Here is a 15742-nt window from a genome sequence, read left to right as displayed (position 1 = left end):
AGGTCATAAATGTGAAATTTGTGTTGAATCTAAATATGCTAGAAAACCCTTTAACAAAAAGGTTGAACGTAGTACAACTCCCCTAGAACTAATCCACTCCGATTTGGGAGATTTGAAATCAACACCAACTAGAGGTGGGAAAAAATGGTACATCACTTTTATAGATGATCACTCAAGATACTGTCAGGTTTATCTTCTTAGAAGTAAAGATGAAGCCCTAGACGCTTTCAAAATATAAACTTGAAGTAGAAAACCAAAGAGGTGTTACTATTAAAACTCTTAGGTCGGACCGAGGCGGTGAGTATGTGATACCTATAGGAGAATTCTGCAAACTTAATGGCATCATTCATGAAACTACTGCACCTTATTCACCTGAGTCGAATGGAGTAGCTGAAAGGAAAAACCGAACACTCATAGATATGGTGAACGCTATGTTAGCTAGTTCAGGGCTACCTTCGAACCTGTGGGGGGAAGCAATTCTCTCTGCTTGCTATATCTTGAACCGAGTTCCATTTAAGAAATCCGACAAAACTCCATATGAGTTATGGAAAGGAAGACAACCGTCCTATGCATACTTTAAAGTGTGGGGGTGTTTGGCCAAGGTGGCCACTCCTCGTTCCAAGAAAACCAAAATAGGACCTAAAACTGTAGATTGTGTTTTCCTAGGATATCCTGAGCACACTAGTGCTTATAGGTTCATGGTAATTGGTGAGAACACCATAATGGAATCCAGAGATGCAGTGTTTTTCGAACACATTTTCCCTTTAGGGTCTGGACCTCATAAAAGGGTCCGCGATGATCTCTCAGATGTTCCTTCGACTAGTCAACCCCCGTCTCTAGATGCTGAAACCGAACCTAGAAGAAGTAAGAGGGTCAGAACCGAGAAAGGTTTCGGTCCAGATTTTGTGACTCTTACGGTAGAGTCTGAACCCCAAACCTATAAGGAAGCTATGACTTCTCCGGAAGCTCCCTTCTGGGAAGAAGCTTCAAATAATGAGTGGGATTCCATTCAACAAAATGAAACTTGGGAGCTTGTAGACTTACCTCCTGGTAGTAAAACCATAGGTTGCAAGTGGGTCTTCAAAAGGAAACTTAGAACAGATGGAACTATAGAAAAACACAAAGCTAGGTTGGTAGCTAAGGGGTACAGACAACAGGAAGGATTAGATTTCTTTGATACCTATTCACCGGTCACTAGAATCACTTCTATCCGGATGCTGATTGCTATTGCTTCTATTTATGATTTGCATATACATCAGATGGATGTTAAAACTGCTTTTTTATATGGTGAATTGAATGAAGAAATTTATATGGACCAACCGGAAGGTTTTGTTGTGAAAGGTTTTGAAGATAAAGTATGCAAACTGAAAAAATCTTTGTATGGTTTAAAACAAGCACCTAAACAGTGGCATGAAAAATTTAATCATGTAATGATATCTAATGGCTTCAAGGTTAATGAATCTGATAAATGTGTTTACATTAATCTGTGGATGATTCTCATGTTATTGTGTGCCTATATGTTGATGATATGCTCATATTAGGTAGTAACCTTGATAGTATCAATACCACTAAAAGCATGCTTAACGAAAACTTTGACATGAAAGACTTAGGCCCTGCTGATGTAATCTTAGGGATGAAAATCAGAAAGATGTCTGATGGATATAGTCTTAGTCAATCTCATTATGTTGAAACTGTGCTTAAGAGATTTAATCATGAAAATGCTAAACCTGCAACTACTCCTTATGATCCCAATTGCAAATTGAAAAAGAACAAGGGTGAGGGTATTTATCAACTTGAGTATTCTCGTGTTATTGGCAGTCTTATGTATTTAATGAACTGTACAAGACCTGATATTGCTATACTGTGAGTAGATTAAGCAGGTACACTTGCAACCCTGGGCAGGATCACTGGAATGCTCTCTACAGAGTTCTACGGTACCTGAGAGGAACTTCAAACTATTGCCTAAGTTTTGGGAAGTATCCTGCTGTGCTAGAAGGGTATTGTGATGCTAACTGGATATCAGACTCAGATGAGTGCAAATCCACTAGCGGGTACATCTTCACACTTGGTGGTGCGTCTGTGTCATGGAAGTCTACCAAACAGACATGTATAGCCGATCCACCATGGAGTCTGAGTTTATAGCCTTGGAGAAAGCTGGAGAGGAAGCTGAATGGATACGAGGTTTCCTGGGTGGAATTCCACTCTGGCCCAAGCCTGTGTCTTCGATCGCAATCCACTGTGACAGTCAAGCTGCTATTGGATGCGCAAAGAATAGTGTATACAACGGAAAGTCTATACATCTTCGAAGAAGACACAAGACAGTGAAACAACTACTCTCTACTGGCATCATCTCTATAGACTTTGTAAGGTCTAAAGAGAATATTGCAGATCCTTTGACGAAAGGGTTATCTAGAGAGGTAGTTAGATCCACATCGAAGGGGATGGGACTCAAGCTCATAGAATAAATCGCCATGAAGGACACTCAACCTTGTGAATGGAGCTCCAAGATCAAGGTTCAATGAGATAACTAATTTTTGGTGATGTCGAGAGAAAGCACTATCTTTGTCCCTCCCTATGGTGTAACCATATGATAGTGCTGCCTGCATGTTTTAGGATGATCTGTCAGGATCTTAATGAGTTCCATGGCTTTGCTTAAAGCGGAGTGTGGCAGGACACTCTTAATGGACTCACCTATGTGGATGTTGGAAGTGGGGCCGCTTCCTATGAGAATTTGAGCTTTTTCTCTAGAGACATTCATTAAGTCCGGGATTTAGCCCACGGCCAAAACGGGCACAACGGCAAGAGCTTGGCAGCTTTCTTTTTCTTTGAGACATCAAAGTGTGGTTGTTATTTCTGAATTGCACTCACTGTTGACGGTTCAAGACATTGTGTTCACCGAAACAACAAGCAGTTCCGGTAACCTCTCACTATGTTAAGGTTCAATCTCTGGGACACCTTAGCCTAATATTGATGTATTATGTTTTCTCGTATTTCGTCGATATGTTTTATCATTCATGTGGGGGATTGTTAGAAAAAACGCTTTAAAATTACCAATTTTTCCATGGACTATGTTTTGATCCCTAGACCTATTGCCCATTATTGTTTTTTCTTTTGAATAGATAAAACAATAGTCCCACATTGACTAAAATCTAAAGAGTTTTAGACATAAATACCATAGAGTTGGCTATAAGGGCATGGCCCTTGGGTCATTAGACTTTTGTGCTTGGGGGGGAGGCTTAGACTAGGGCAAGGTTGCCTTTCCCGTACGCGCGGTGCTTCGCACAGAAGCACGCACGCCGCCGCCGCCGTCCGTCGGTCGGTCGGTGGGTCGGGTCGGGCTCGGGTTCGGGTTCGGGTTCGGGGGTGTGGGTGTGGGTTTTATTAGATCCTATCTTTTTGCTGAAATTTTTGGTACGTGTTTTCCACACAAGTAGAAGAATCTTTTCTTTGTCTGCACGTGTTTGTCCTGACTTCTTTGTCTGAACGTGCTTGTCTTGGCTTCTTTGTCTGCACGAGTTTTGTCCTGACTTCTTTGTCTGAACGTGCTTGTCTTGGCTTCTTTGTTGTACGTGTTTTGTCCTGGCTCTCTTGTATGTACGTATTTGGCTTGGCAGCAACACACTGCTCCATGCCTGACAAAACAACTTTTCTTGCACTATCTTTAACCCAACATAACCAGTTTTTCTGTCATACGCATGGGTTTTCTTTCTTGTTTGTAACTACACAAACACTATATAAGAGAGTAGTTGTAATCTCAGAAAAACACACACAGAGAAATATCTCTTCTACTCTCCCTCAGTTTTTCTAAACATCTCTTCTACTGTTTTAAGTTCTGCCAAGCTCTAAGGGTACCCTCATTGTATGCTACATTGAGGGGTACTAACTGTAGTTGTATCCTGGAGGTGACTCGCCAACTGCTGTAGCATCTCAGAGGAGTGGCAGGCGATATTGCCTTTAGGACAGCGTAGTCTACGTGCCTCTACATTTTCTGTGCAGCAACATCAGCAACATTATTTTGAGCTAAGTATCTTCTTCTCAGTTACTTTATTAGTAATATACCCAACACTTAGTTGCAGAGCCATTGAAGGAAAGGGAGAAGAAATGGATGAATCAAATCTAAAACCCTAGTTCCATCCACTTTCTTCACTTTAAAAGTCAGGAAAAACCAACCCGTTGGGTTTGATTATCGAGTGGAGGCTCATGAACGGCCCATCATTATCTGCACATAACCCGTCCCATATCCAGACACAAGTGCTCCTTAACAAGTTTCCGATGTTGAGGGTACGTTATTTATATGTCCTACTTTTGACACCCAATAAATATATCATTATACAACAATAATATGTCCATACTTTTTAATAATCATATTCATTTAATATTAGATTATCTTAATACCCTCACAAATATAATATTTTTCTTTATTTCAAAATGGAACAAATTTCTTTCTCTACCACTTCACCACCACCATTAGCACCACCACCGCTCAACAACCACCACCTACCAACCGCCACCACCACTAATATTCCACCACCACTCCTTCACCACCACTAGTCCGTCGCCGCCGCCGCCACTAGTCTTCCGCCGCCACCACCGCCACCGTCGTCGCCGCCGCCACCACCGGTTCAGATATTTTTGTATCAACAACAGTAGTTGATATAAAAAAAAATAAAACCAACAGTAGAAATTGATCCAATTTAGGGGATCAACAATGGTAGTTGATCCAAAAAAAAAGAAAGATCAACAGTACAAGTTGATCCATGTAAATGGAGTGAACTTGGAGTGAGTCGAACACGCATCATCTGACATGGAGTCAGTCATGCTACCATTGCACCACAAGTTCAACATTGGAAGAAATTTACACGATTTAAACTACAAGCATGATTTAAACTACAAGCATAATTATACTTATCCAAGAAAATATTGTCAACAATAGAAGTTGAAAGGATCAACAACAGTAGTTGATCCAAAAAAAAGGTTTAACAGTAGAAGTTGATCCAATTTAGGGGATCAACGACAGTAGTTGATCCCCTAATTTGGATCAACAATGGAAGTTGATCCACTACTATCACCTCCACCGCAACAACATCCACCACCACCACTATAGCAACAAGCACCAACACTATGTTGGAACATCCACCACCACTGCTGCAAACGCAAACAACCACCACCATGCCATCGCTATAACTATACCTTCCACCACCATCAAAAACATGCAAATACAATACAACAATTATAATAGCGTCACTACCACCATCAACAGTAGTTGATCCCATAAAAAATTGGGTCAACAACAGGAGTTGATCCCATAAATGGATCAACAACGGTAATTGATCCCATAAAAAATTGGATCAACAATAGGTGTTGATAGCATAAATGGGATCAAGAACAGTAGTTGATCCCGTAAAAATTGAAGTAAGTAGGTTTACTAAAAGGACAATTGTTATACCTGGAACACCAAAGTTATCATCATCACCTTCACAACCACCACCACCACAATTATCATCTCCACTACAACATCATCCATCATCATATCAATAACTACCACCACCACAACAATAGCCACCAACTGCAACATCCAAAAATAAAAAAGTTCATTGTATACCGACATATACAAAGGAAAAACATTAAATTCGATCAACGCATTTGTTTCTCAAAGTAGTCAAAAACCCCAATTGAACAAACACCGTTATCATCGATTTTAGGTTCTTCAAACTGAATTCAATATTGAAATCGAAATGAATCTAATATTTCTGATGATCAAGTTTGAGATTTGGAGATTAGGTTCTCACTGATTCCTGACTCAATCGATACGGATCAGATGCTTCCGGATCTGATGATAAATTTGTTGGAGGTGGCGGAGCTGGTGAAGGTGTTGGTAGTGGTGCAGGCGACGTTTTTTTGTTTCTCTCTGATTCCTGATTTAATCGATACGAGTCGGGTGCTGCCGGATCTGATGAAAAATTTGATGGAGGTGGCGGAGCTGGTGAAGGTGTTGGTAGTGGTGCAGGCGACAGTGAGGGCTTTTGTTTCTCTCTCAACTTCGAGAGTGTAAAGAAGAAGAAGAAGAAGAAGAAGAAGAAGAAGGAGGTCCCTAGTGAAATTATACAAATTTTGTTTTTACTAAAAATTTCAATTATGCCATCAGGGACATTTATAAAGTTTCTAAAGGATAATTGTATAGGCCATAAAAATGATGGACAATAATTCAATTTCCACGTGATAATAAGTAGAAGAAGAAAGGAGTATCTGAATCATGGCTTCTTCTTCTTGTTGTTTCAGTGGAAGTTCAATATCTTCTGCATATCATCATCATGACAGACCCCCATATATGAAACCAAAATTTATCCAATCCCAACCCATTTCAAATCAAAATGACCCATATTCTTCTTTAACATCCATTACTACTACTTGTACAGAAAAAAACAGCAGAAATGTGAGAGGGGAAAGAGATAGAGAGAATCTAGAGAGAGAATCTAGAGAAAGAAAAGAAGAAGTGAATAATAAGATAGCTTCTAAAAAAGCTATATCTGTAATACTGAGAAGAGAAGCAACTAAAGCTATAATTGAAAAGAAAAAAGGCCCCACCAATTCTAAGAAACTCTTACCTAGAACTCTTCTTGAAGCTCTTCATGAAAGAATCTCTGCCTTGCGTTGGGAATCTGCTCTCAAGGTTTTTTTTTTCCTTCTTTTCTTTTTTGTGTTTTGTTGCACATCAACTGTTAGAATTAAGGCTAAAATTTATCTTGAAATGGATTTTAGCTGTGCGAGTTTGAATTGGGAGCGTTTAAGAATCGGAGTTAGATGTTCCTTCCTTTATGTTTGTCACATCTTATATGGGCATACACTGCAGATGTGATGTTAAATTGATATTCACATCTTAAAGAACATACTATTTACAAGCATAAGTTTTGTATAATGTTTTCCGTTAACCATGTTTTTCTATACCCTGGATCGAATTACTTGCGGCTTCCTCTTTTATATGTAATCTCTTGGTATTTTCTATTCTAGGTATTTGAGCTACTGCAAGAGCAGCTATGGTACCGCCCTAATCCTGGTATATACATAAAGCTCATAGTCATGCTTGGTAAATGCAAGCAACCCGACAAGGCCCAAGAGCTTTTTCAGTCTATGATTGATGAAGGTTGTATGGCGAATCATGAGTCATACACGGCACTAGTTTCAGCCTACAGTAGGACTGGCCTCTTGCATCAAGCCTTTTCTCTCCTCGAACAAATGAAGGTTACACCTGGTTGTAAGCCCGACGTTTTCACTTACTCCATTCTCATAAAATCTTGTCTGCAAGTCTTTGCTTTCGACCATGTGCAAACTCTGCTCTCTGACATGGCAGAAGAAGGTGTCAAGCCCAATACCATCACATACAACACCCTCATCGATGCCTATGGGAAAGCAGGCAGGTATTGCTCGATTTCTGTTTTCAAGTTTCCTCGTAATTGATAGAGTTCCTTATGTTCATGTCTTTATGATCTGGATTGGTTTGAAAACGAGGATAGTGAAAAACCTTGAAACACATTTTCAGCTATGCAATCTTTCAGACCAGACTGAACTGAAACCGACAAGAACAAAAGATGATTTTGTTGCAAGTGTAATTTTATATGACTTTAATGATAAACACATTCCATTATATATATAACCTAGCTAGGTAAGATGCAGGGAAAATTACCTCAGCATATGAAATTTATATTTCGTTATGTTCTGATAGGTTTGGAGAGATGGAATCTACACTCATGGAAATGCTTCTGGATCAAGAGTGTCAACCTGATGTTTGGACCATGAACTCGACTCTTAGAGCTTTTGGTGGCAGTGGGCAGATTGAGACAATGGAGAGATGCTATGAGAAGTTCCAGAGCGCAGATATCCGTCCCAGCATTAAAACTTTCAACATACTCCTGGATTCATATGGAAAGGCTGGTAGTTACGAAAAGATGAGTGCAGTGATGGAGTATATGCAAAATACTACTTCTCGTGGACAATTGTAACCTACAATGTGGTAATAGACGCATTTGGGAGAGCTGGAGACCTAAAACAGATGGAATACTTGTTCAGCTAATGAGATCTGAAAGGATTAAACCGAACTGTGTCACACTCTGCTCACTTGTTAGATCATACGGAAGAGCAGGAGCGAAGGAAAAGATTGAAGGTGTTTAAGGTTCATTTAGAACTCAGATATACTGCTGGATACTGTGTTTTTTAACTGTTTGGTTGATGCCTATGGAAGGTTAGGCTGTTTAGCTGAGATGAGACAAGTGTTGGAAATGATGGAAAAGAGTGGCTGCAAACCTGGTAAAGTTACATACAGCACCATGATCAAAGCTTATACCAGTAACGGTGTAAGTAGTCGTGCGAAAGAGCTTCAAGATATCATCGGCAGACAATATGTGAATAGACGTGACAGTAAACTATCACAGATCGACGAGCCTCATTTCATTACCAAATATGTAATTTATAGTGTAATGTATTGTACTCCCTCCATTGCCAGGAAAAAAAAAAATCCTATTTACACAATTTTAACCTGGCGTTTTTAGGGGCCACCCCAAAGGATTTAGGGGCCATCATTTATACCCAGCCAAAGACTCTAGTTAAGGGTACCCTATATGATATTGAAGTACATAAATGCCCTTCTGGTAAAACTGTATAAAACCAAATCAAAAACAATTCTTCTCATTTAACTCTTCTTCTTCCAGTTTCATATTACTTCCGATGTGGAGGAAAAAAAAAATTTTCCTCGTTCACCAGAAACATCGCCGCGAATCGTAAAATCAAAACATCGTCGATTCGATTATAAAACAATGGATAAGAGAAATGAAACCCCACAGACCTAGAACCAAACATGTTGCTCAGGGGATCGATCCAAACATTGGAATTTTAGCAAGAAATAAAGAAATCTTGCTGCAAATGAAGAAGAACGCGAAGAACAAGTACCCGGCATAGTCGGTGGTGGCGGGATTCCGAGACTCAAACACTTCGTCAACTTCAAATGGCCCCAATTAGGTAAGAATCTATAATTTTTGGGGTTATTTCGCTTTAATTCGTCGAATCGAGAAAACAAAATTTCTAGGGTTTTCGGTTATTTATCCAGATTCGGACGATATGCATGCTCATTTACTTCCGAATGTAGTCGTGTTCTCATTTTTCAAGAACATCGACAGTATTCGGGAGAAATATTTGATGATTATCTGCCGAATATTGGTGGCCATATCTTCCTGGATACAAAACTGCTAATAATCGGTAGTTAATGAATTTTTTGGCTACCGAATATATTTAAGTAGACACAAAGTTCGGAAGAAAACTCCCTACGACGTATATATTGAAAAAATCTCAAATTTCTGATATAGGAAAATCCATTTTGGGGCCAGTATTCATTCGGAAGACAATATAATGTTTTATACCTCCGATGTGTAGGATAAAATTTTAGAGTTTCTGAACTCCAGTTGATGAATATTCGGTTGTAACTGTTTAGTTATATTCCGATTGTTTCATTCGAAAAAATATGTGTCTTTTTACTTCCGAATTTGTACATTCGGGTTATAGATGTGCACTTTGTCTTCATGTGTAGGATGAAAAATTTACAGCTTCTGAACTCCAATTGATGTATATTCGGTTGCAAATATGTTTAGTTAGCTTCCGATTGTTTTGTATTCGGGAACAATATGTGTCTTTTTACGTCCGAATGTGTATTCGGGTTATATTTCCATACTTTGTCTTCCGATTGTATAGTTTGTAAATATTGTTCCTTTTTGTTGTTTAGACAAAGTCGAGAAAGGGAGAAGAAAGTGACAGCTAGTCTAGAGGGAAAGGAGTGCCCAAAGATAATTAGGTGCTCAACAAAGCGAACAAGAACAAAGCAGTCAACCAAGGAGTGCAACCAACTGTGAACAACAAGGCAGTGAACACGGGGTGCGACAAGTGTTGAACAAGCCGCTCCAAAGTGCAGGACCAAGTGTTGAACCAGTTGATCCAGTGGCAAGAGTAGAAGAAGGACAGCCAAGTGGTACCCAAAAAGCCAAAAAAGGAAAAGATGTTGTAAGAAAGGATATTGCTAAGAAAGCATCACATCTTGTCCCTCAGCACTTGAAGAAGAAGGGTATTCCAACAGGCACAATCCTTGGACTACCAGCGGATGGAGGAAAATTGCTATTTGGATACAAAGACTCATGGGCCAGAGAAATATATGAAACCGAGGTAATAAAATTACTATTTTTTATTAATGCATTGTCTATGTGTTATATCGTAATACTTGTATTAAGGATTTTTTTATGTACTTTAATAGGATCATCAAGATGCGGTCCGTCTACTCAAACCTACCGCCGCACCAACAAAAATGCTTGCGTGGCCTTTATCCGGTGAATGTGAAAGGTTCAAGAAAATTGTTGCCAACTCGGGGTTAGCTAATGCCGCCGAGAATTCATTGTTGGAACATGATCGTGTGGCCATATCGGCGTTCGTGGAGAGAATGTATCCTGAGACCGATACTTTCCATATGCCGTTTGGGGAGATGACGATCACCCCGGATGATGTTGTGCAGATTCTTAACCTTCCCGACCAAGGCACAGCTGTGAAGTTTAACTACACAAAGCAGTTAAGTTGGGCACAACTTTATTCTCTAACTAACAAGTGCTTAGGTTGGGATGAAGAGACAACAACAGCAGAGTTTAGGAGGCATGCCAGTTATAGAACAAGACAGATCAACATTACAGCTTTGATGAATATGTTCGAGGCACCTTGGAGAAGGAAAAGAATGGAACGTTAACTGATGAGCAAGTGAACCACGCTGCCACTGCATATCTCCTTTGTGTATTGGGATGTGTCATATTCCCCAATACTTCTGGCAACCGGATCGACGCCAACCTTATACAACTTTGGATCCTCTCCATGAAGTCGGTGACTATTCTTGGGGCACGGCATGCCTAGCATTCTTGATGGAAGAGTTGAGAAAGGCTTCGAGGCTAGGAACCTGCCAAGTTGCCGGGAACGTGGCTCTATTGCAGGTTTTTTCTTTAACTCTATAACTCACTCTATATTATTCGGTAGACAATACATATGATGCATATTCATAACTCCAAAGGACGCATATCATAACTCCAAAACGCATATTCGTAGGAATTATCCATCTTTTCCGAATGTTTGTTATTCGGTGGTTAGGTACTTATTTTTTTCCGATTATATAATCGGAAATATTTTTTGATATTACTACCGAATATACAGGCCAGAAAACTAGAGGTTACTGAACTCCAAATGACGCATATTCGGTAGGAATTGATCCATCTTATTTTCCGAATGTTTGTTATTCGGTGGCTAGGTACTTAGTTGTTTTCCGATTATATAATCGGAAATAGTTTGAATTACTACCGAATATACAGGCCAGAAAAACTATAGGTTACTGAACTCCAAATGACGCATATTCGGTAGGAAATGATCCATATATATTTTCGAATTTGGTATTCGGTGGATAGCTACTCAGTTTTTTTCCGATTATATATAATCGGAAATAAGTTTGGAAATTACTACCGAATATACACAATCTATTTACTAAAACTTGGTTTCTTATGTATATAGGCATGGATCTATGACCACTTCCCTATCCTGAAGTTGGCCGGAGAGAACCCGGGGTGGTGCAAAGGTACTCCTAGAGGAACAAAGTATATTTGAAGACAACCGTTCTAGGACAAAAGAGCAGCAGTTGATTCGCATGAGGGAGATTTTGGACCAATTGAAGGCCTCGGACGTATGCTTTGATCCATACAAGGAAGATCGATCAGTGGGCATATAAATGTTCGGTCGGACTTGTCCCTTTATTTTGGACCATTGTGGCACCCCACAGGATATGTGATGTATAACCCCTCTAGGGTGATGCGACAACACGGGTATATACAACATCAACCTGTGGAGAAAATGGGGGATTACTACAAATTGGAGTTGGAGTTGTGCTCTTCTAGTGGTGATAATCTCACGATTGTTCACACAGGCCCACCTACTGTTCTTGATAACTGGGATAAGAGGAATGACTTCATTATCGACACTGGTAGACGAACCACCCGAGGTGATAAAATTCTCCAGACTATATGAGTTGGTATAACAAGGTATCACATCCTTTGGTTATCCGTGAAATCAAATCCAACACTACTGCGGCGGGTTCAAGTTATAATTGTATCATCAAAGACAAACCAGCTGGTTATGATAGACTGGTGCGTGTTCTTATATTTTTGTTCATTTTATATTATTCCTATAAATCTTAGGTAATTACCGTTTGATGTTATGTCATTACGTATAAAAAACAGGTGAATAGGTTCAAGCGTGTTTCCAAAATGTTAACTGCATGCCTGAAGAGCGGAGATCCCATGCCAGCTGAGAAGATCAAAGAGGCTAGAGATCTAGTTGATAATATGGATAACGAAGATTATGCTGCCCAGTTTGGGGAGAAAGTCACGAAGAGGCATCAGCCCAAGGTGGCAGTATCAAAGACGGGTAAAAGAACTCGAGCTTCATCGAGCGCTGAAGCTGCTCCAACTGAAGCTGCTCCAACTGAAGGTGCTCAAACCCGTGGTCGTGCAGGACTGGGAGGTAGTCACGGTCGTAAAGTAAAGAAGAGCAGATAAATGACAATGATTTTTGTTGTACATTCGGAAATTTGTTTGGGTAACTAAGTTAGACAAGTTCAAATGACAATGATTTGTGTGGTATATTCGGAAGTTTTGGTAACTAATTTAACTTCCGATTATTTCAAAGACAAAATTTGAAAAGTATAAGTTTTTCCAAATTCTGATTTTTGGGCCATCGTACATTCGGAACTTTAAAAACCTATCCTCCGAATATCACAAGTTCAAAACAAACCACGCCATGGCTCCAGGTGGTTCCAAGGGCCAATATTGAAGGTTAGACAGCCCATATTCGGAAGTTTTGGTAACTAATTTAACTTCCGATTATTTCAAAGACAAAATTTGAAAAGTATAAGTTTTTCCAAATTCTGATTTTTGGGCCATCGTACATTCGGAACTTTACAAAAAACCTATCCTCCGAATATCACAAGTTCAAAACAAACCACGCCATGGCTCCAGGTGGTTCCAAGGGCCAATATTGAAGGTTAGACAGCCCATATTCGGAAGTTTTGGTAACTAATTTAACTTCCGATTATTTCAAAGACAAAATTTGAAAAGTATAAGTTTTTCCAAATTCTGATTTTTGGGCCATCGTACATTCGGAACTTTACAAAAAACCTATCCTCCGAATATCACAAGTTCAAAACAAACCACGCCATGGCTCCAGGTGGTTCCAAGGGCCAATATTGAAGGTTAGACAGCCCATATTCGGAAGTTTGGTAACTAATTTAACTTCCTAATATTTCAAAAAAAATTTGAAAAGTATAAGTTTTTCCAAATTCTGATTTTTGGGCCATCGTACATTCGGAACTTTAAAAAAACCTATCCTCCGAATATCACAAGTTCAAAACAAACCACGCCATGGCTCCAGGTGGTTCCAAGGGCCAATATTGAAGGTTAGACAGCCCATATTCGGAAGTTTGGTAACTAATTTAACTTCCGATTATTTCAAAGACAAAATTTGAAAAGTATAAGTTTTTCCAAATTCTGATTTTTGGGCCATCGTACATTCGGAACTTTACAAAAAACCTATCCTCCGAATATCACAAGTTCAAAACAAACCACGCCATGGCTCCAGGTGGTTCCAAGGGCCAATATTGAAGGTTAGACAGCCCATATTCGGAAGTTCTGGTAACTAATTTAACTTCCGAATATTTCAAAGACAAAATTTGAAAAGTATAAGTTTTTCCAAATTCTGATTTTTGGGCCATCGTACATTCGGAACTTTACAAAAAACCTATCCTCCGAATATCACAAGTTCAAAACAAACCACGTCATGGCTCCAGGTGGTTCCAAGGGCCAATATTGAAGGTTAGACAGCCCATATTCGGAAGTTTGGGTAACTAATTTAACTTCCGAATATTTCAAAGACAAAATTTGAAAAGTATAAGTTTTTCCAAATTCTGATTTTTGGCCATCGTACATTCGGAACTTTACAAAAAACCTATCCTCCGAATATCACAAGTTCAAAAAAAATTGCTTCCTGGAACCAAACAACACCATAATCGGAAAGAAAGTTGACTCATAACATAACCGAATATTACAATCGGTAGGTTGTTTAACAAAATATTCTACCGATTTCGTATAATCGGCTAGTTTTTATATTAATAATACTCCGATTACATCCATTACATAAAGTTCAAACGGCCTTAACCTTACAATTTCGTCAAAAGCACCTAAATCCATACTCCTAATTGACCATAAAAATATTAAAACAGACCATAACTTCCAGTGACCATAGAAATTGTCCCTCTTGATTTTGTAGCATCCTTCATGTTCAAATCTTTTCCCGTAGAGGTCCACATACCGGCGATCCGCAAGATTTCTCTGAAATTACGAATGAGTAACAAGTTAGTACTAACTTTTGTTAATGTGAGTTGGAGTTACAGAGATACTTACTCGTTTTTCATACGTCCACCAAGGAAAAGCGTTCCTAACAAATCGTTCCTCATCTTCAAGTTTGTCAATCTCCTTATCGAGCGCATTCTTTCTCATCTTAATGTCATTGGATGATCTTCGAATTCGATTACCATCTAAGGCCTCAAATACCATTAAGATACGGTTCCATATCTGCTCTTCGGATTCCGATTTGTGGAGCTTGTGAACACGATCATGAGCAGTTACCACAACCCACGCTCTATAAATAACACAATCTTCTTCTTCGGCAAAAGCAATATCCATGTTTTTTGTTATGAAAATTAAAACTGAAGAGAGGAAAGAGTTTGGTGCAATTGGGGTGATAGATATGAGTTTCTTCATATAGGTTTAGGGTCCAACGACTCTTTTTGTTTTTCCCAAAAGCTCCAACGGCTAATTTGACGAAAGTTGAATGTGGAGAAACCAATAATCGGTAGGTATTGGATTTAACATATCTACCGATTATGGTAGCTTTCAAAATTTGAATTTGCGGCAACTTATAATCGGTAGGTTTTGTAATATATTTAACTCCCGATTAACGCTGAATCCAAAACACGAACCAAGAAATACTGCACCGACTACAATCGGAAGTATGGGAAATATTTTGGCTTCTGATTTCATTCGGAGGGTAACAATGTTATCATATCCTCCGAATATGTAAGGGTAATTTCGCCATTACGAATTACGCGAGATAAGGGCTGGCTACATTTTCCCTTTGGGTGACCTTTTTTGTTTTATGGTTGGCCCCTAAATCCTTTTGAGTGGATCCTAAAAACGCCAGGTAAAAAAGAACTCAGAAATCCAACTGGATTTGTGTGTCAGGAATCTTTTTAGAATCTTAGATCTGAACGGCTAAATGTTAAAGATTGACGATCTGACAGTTAACTTAAGTTGCATTTTTATATTAGAGAAGTGGAAAACCAACCTTGATGTCACCATTGAGGATTTCTCTGACCATCATATCAATGCCATCATTAAACCTTTACATGGTGAACCTTGGATATTTACTGGTTACTATGGGAGTCCCTTTACTACTAATGATAAATTACACTCCTGAAGTATGATGGAAAAAACCTTTGCTGCTAACTCCTTACCTTGGTTGATTATGGGAGATTACAACTTTGTCCTTCGTGATCATGAAAAATTTAGCCAGCATCCCATCAATCAAGCTGAAGCTGATATTTTCCTAAACAAGATAGAAGAAGCAAATC

The 15742-nt window shown here is 39.2% G+C and overlaps 1 pseudogene; it reads left to right on the top strand.

The window, feature by feature from the left end:
• The first annotated feature begins 6209 nt into the window (after positions 1 to 6209).
• Positions 6210 to 15588, top strand: LOC113316060 (annotated as a pseudogene).
• Positions 15589 to 15742: the final 154 nt, after the last annotated feature.

This window comes from Papaver somniferum, chromosome 10 (genome assembly GCF_003573695.1).
Source record: "Papaver somniferum cultivar HN1 chromosome 10, ASM357369v1, whole genome shotgun sequence".
Taxonomy (NCBI): Eukaryota; Viridiplantae; Streptophyta; class Magnoliopsida; order Ranunculales; family Papaveraceae; genus Papaver; species Papaver somniferum.
Note: the sequence above shows the minus strand (reverse complement) of the source record. Positions and strands in the feature narration are given on the sequence as shown.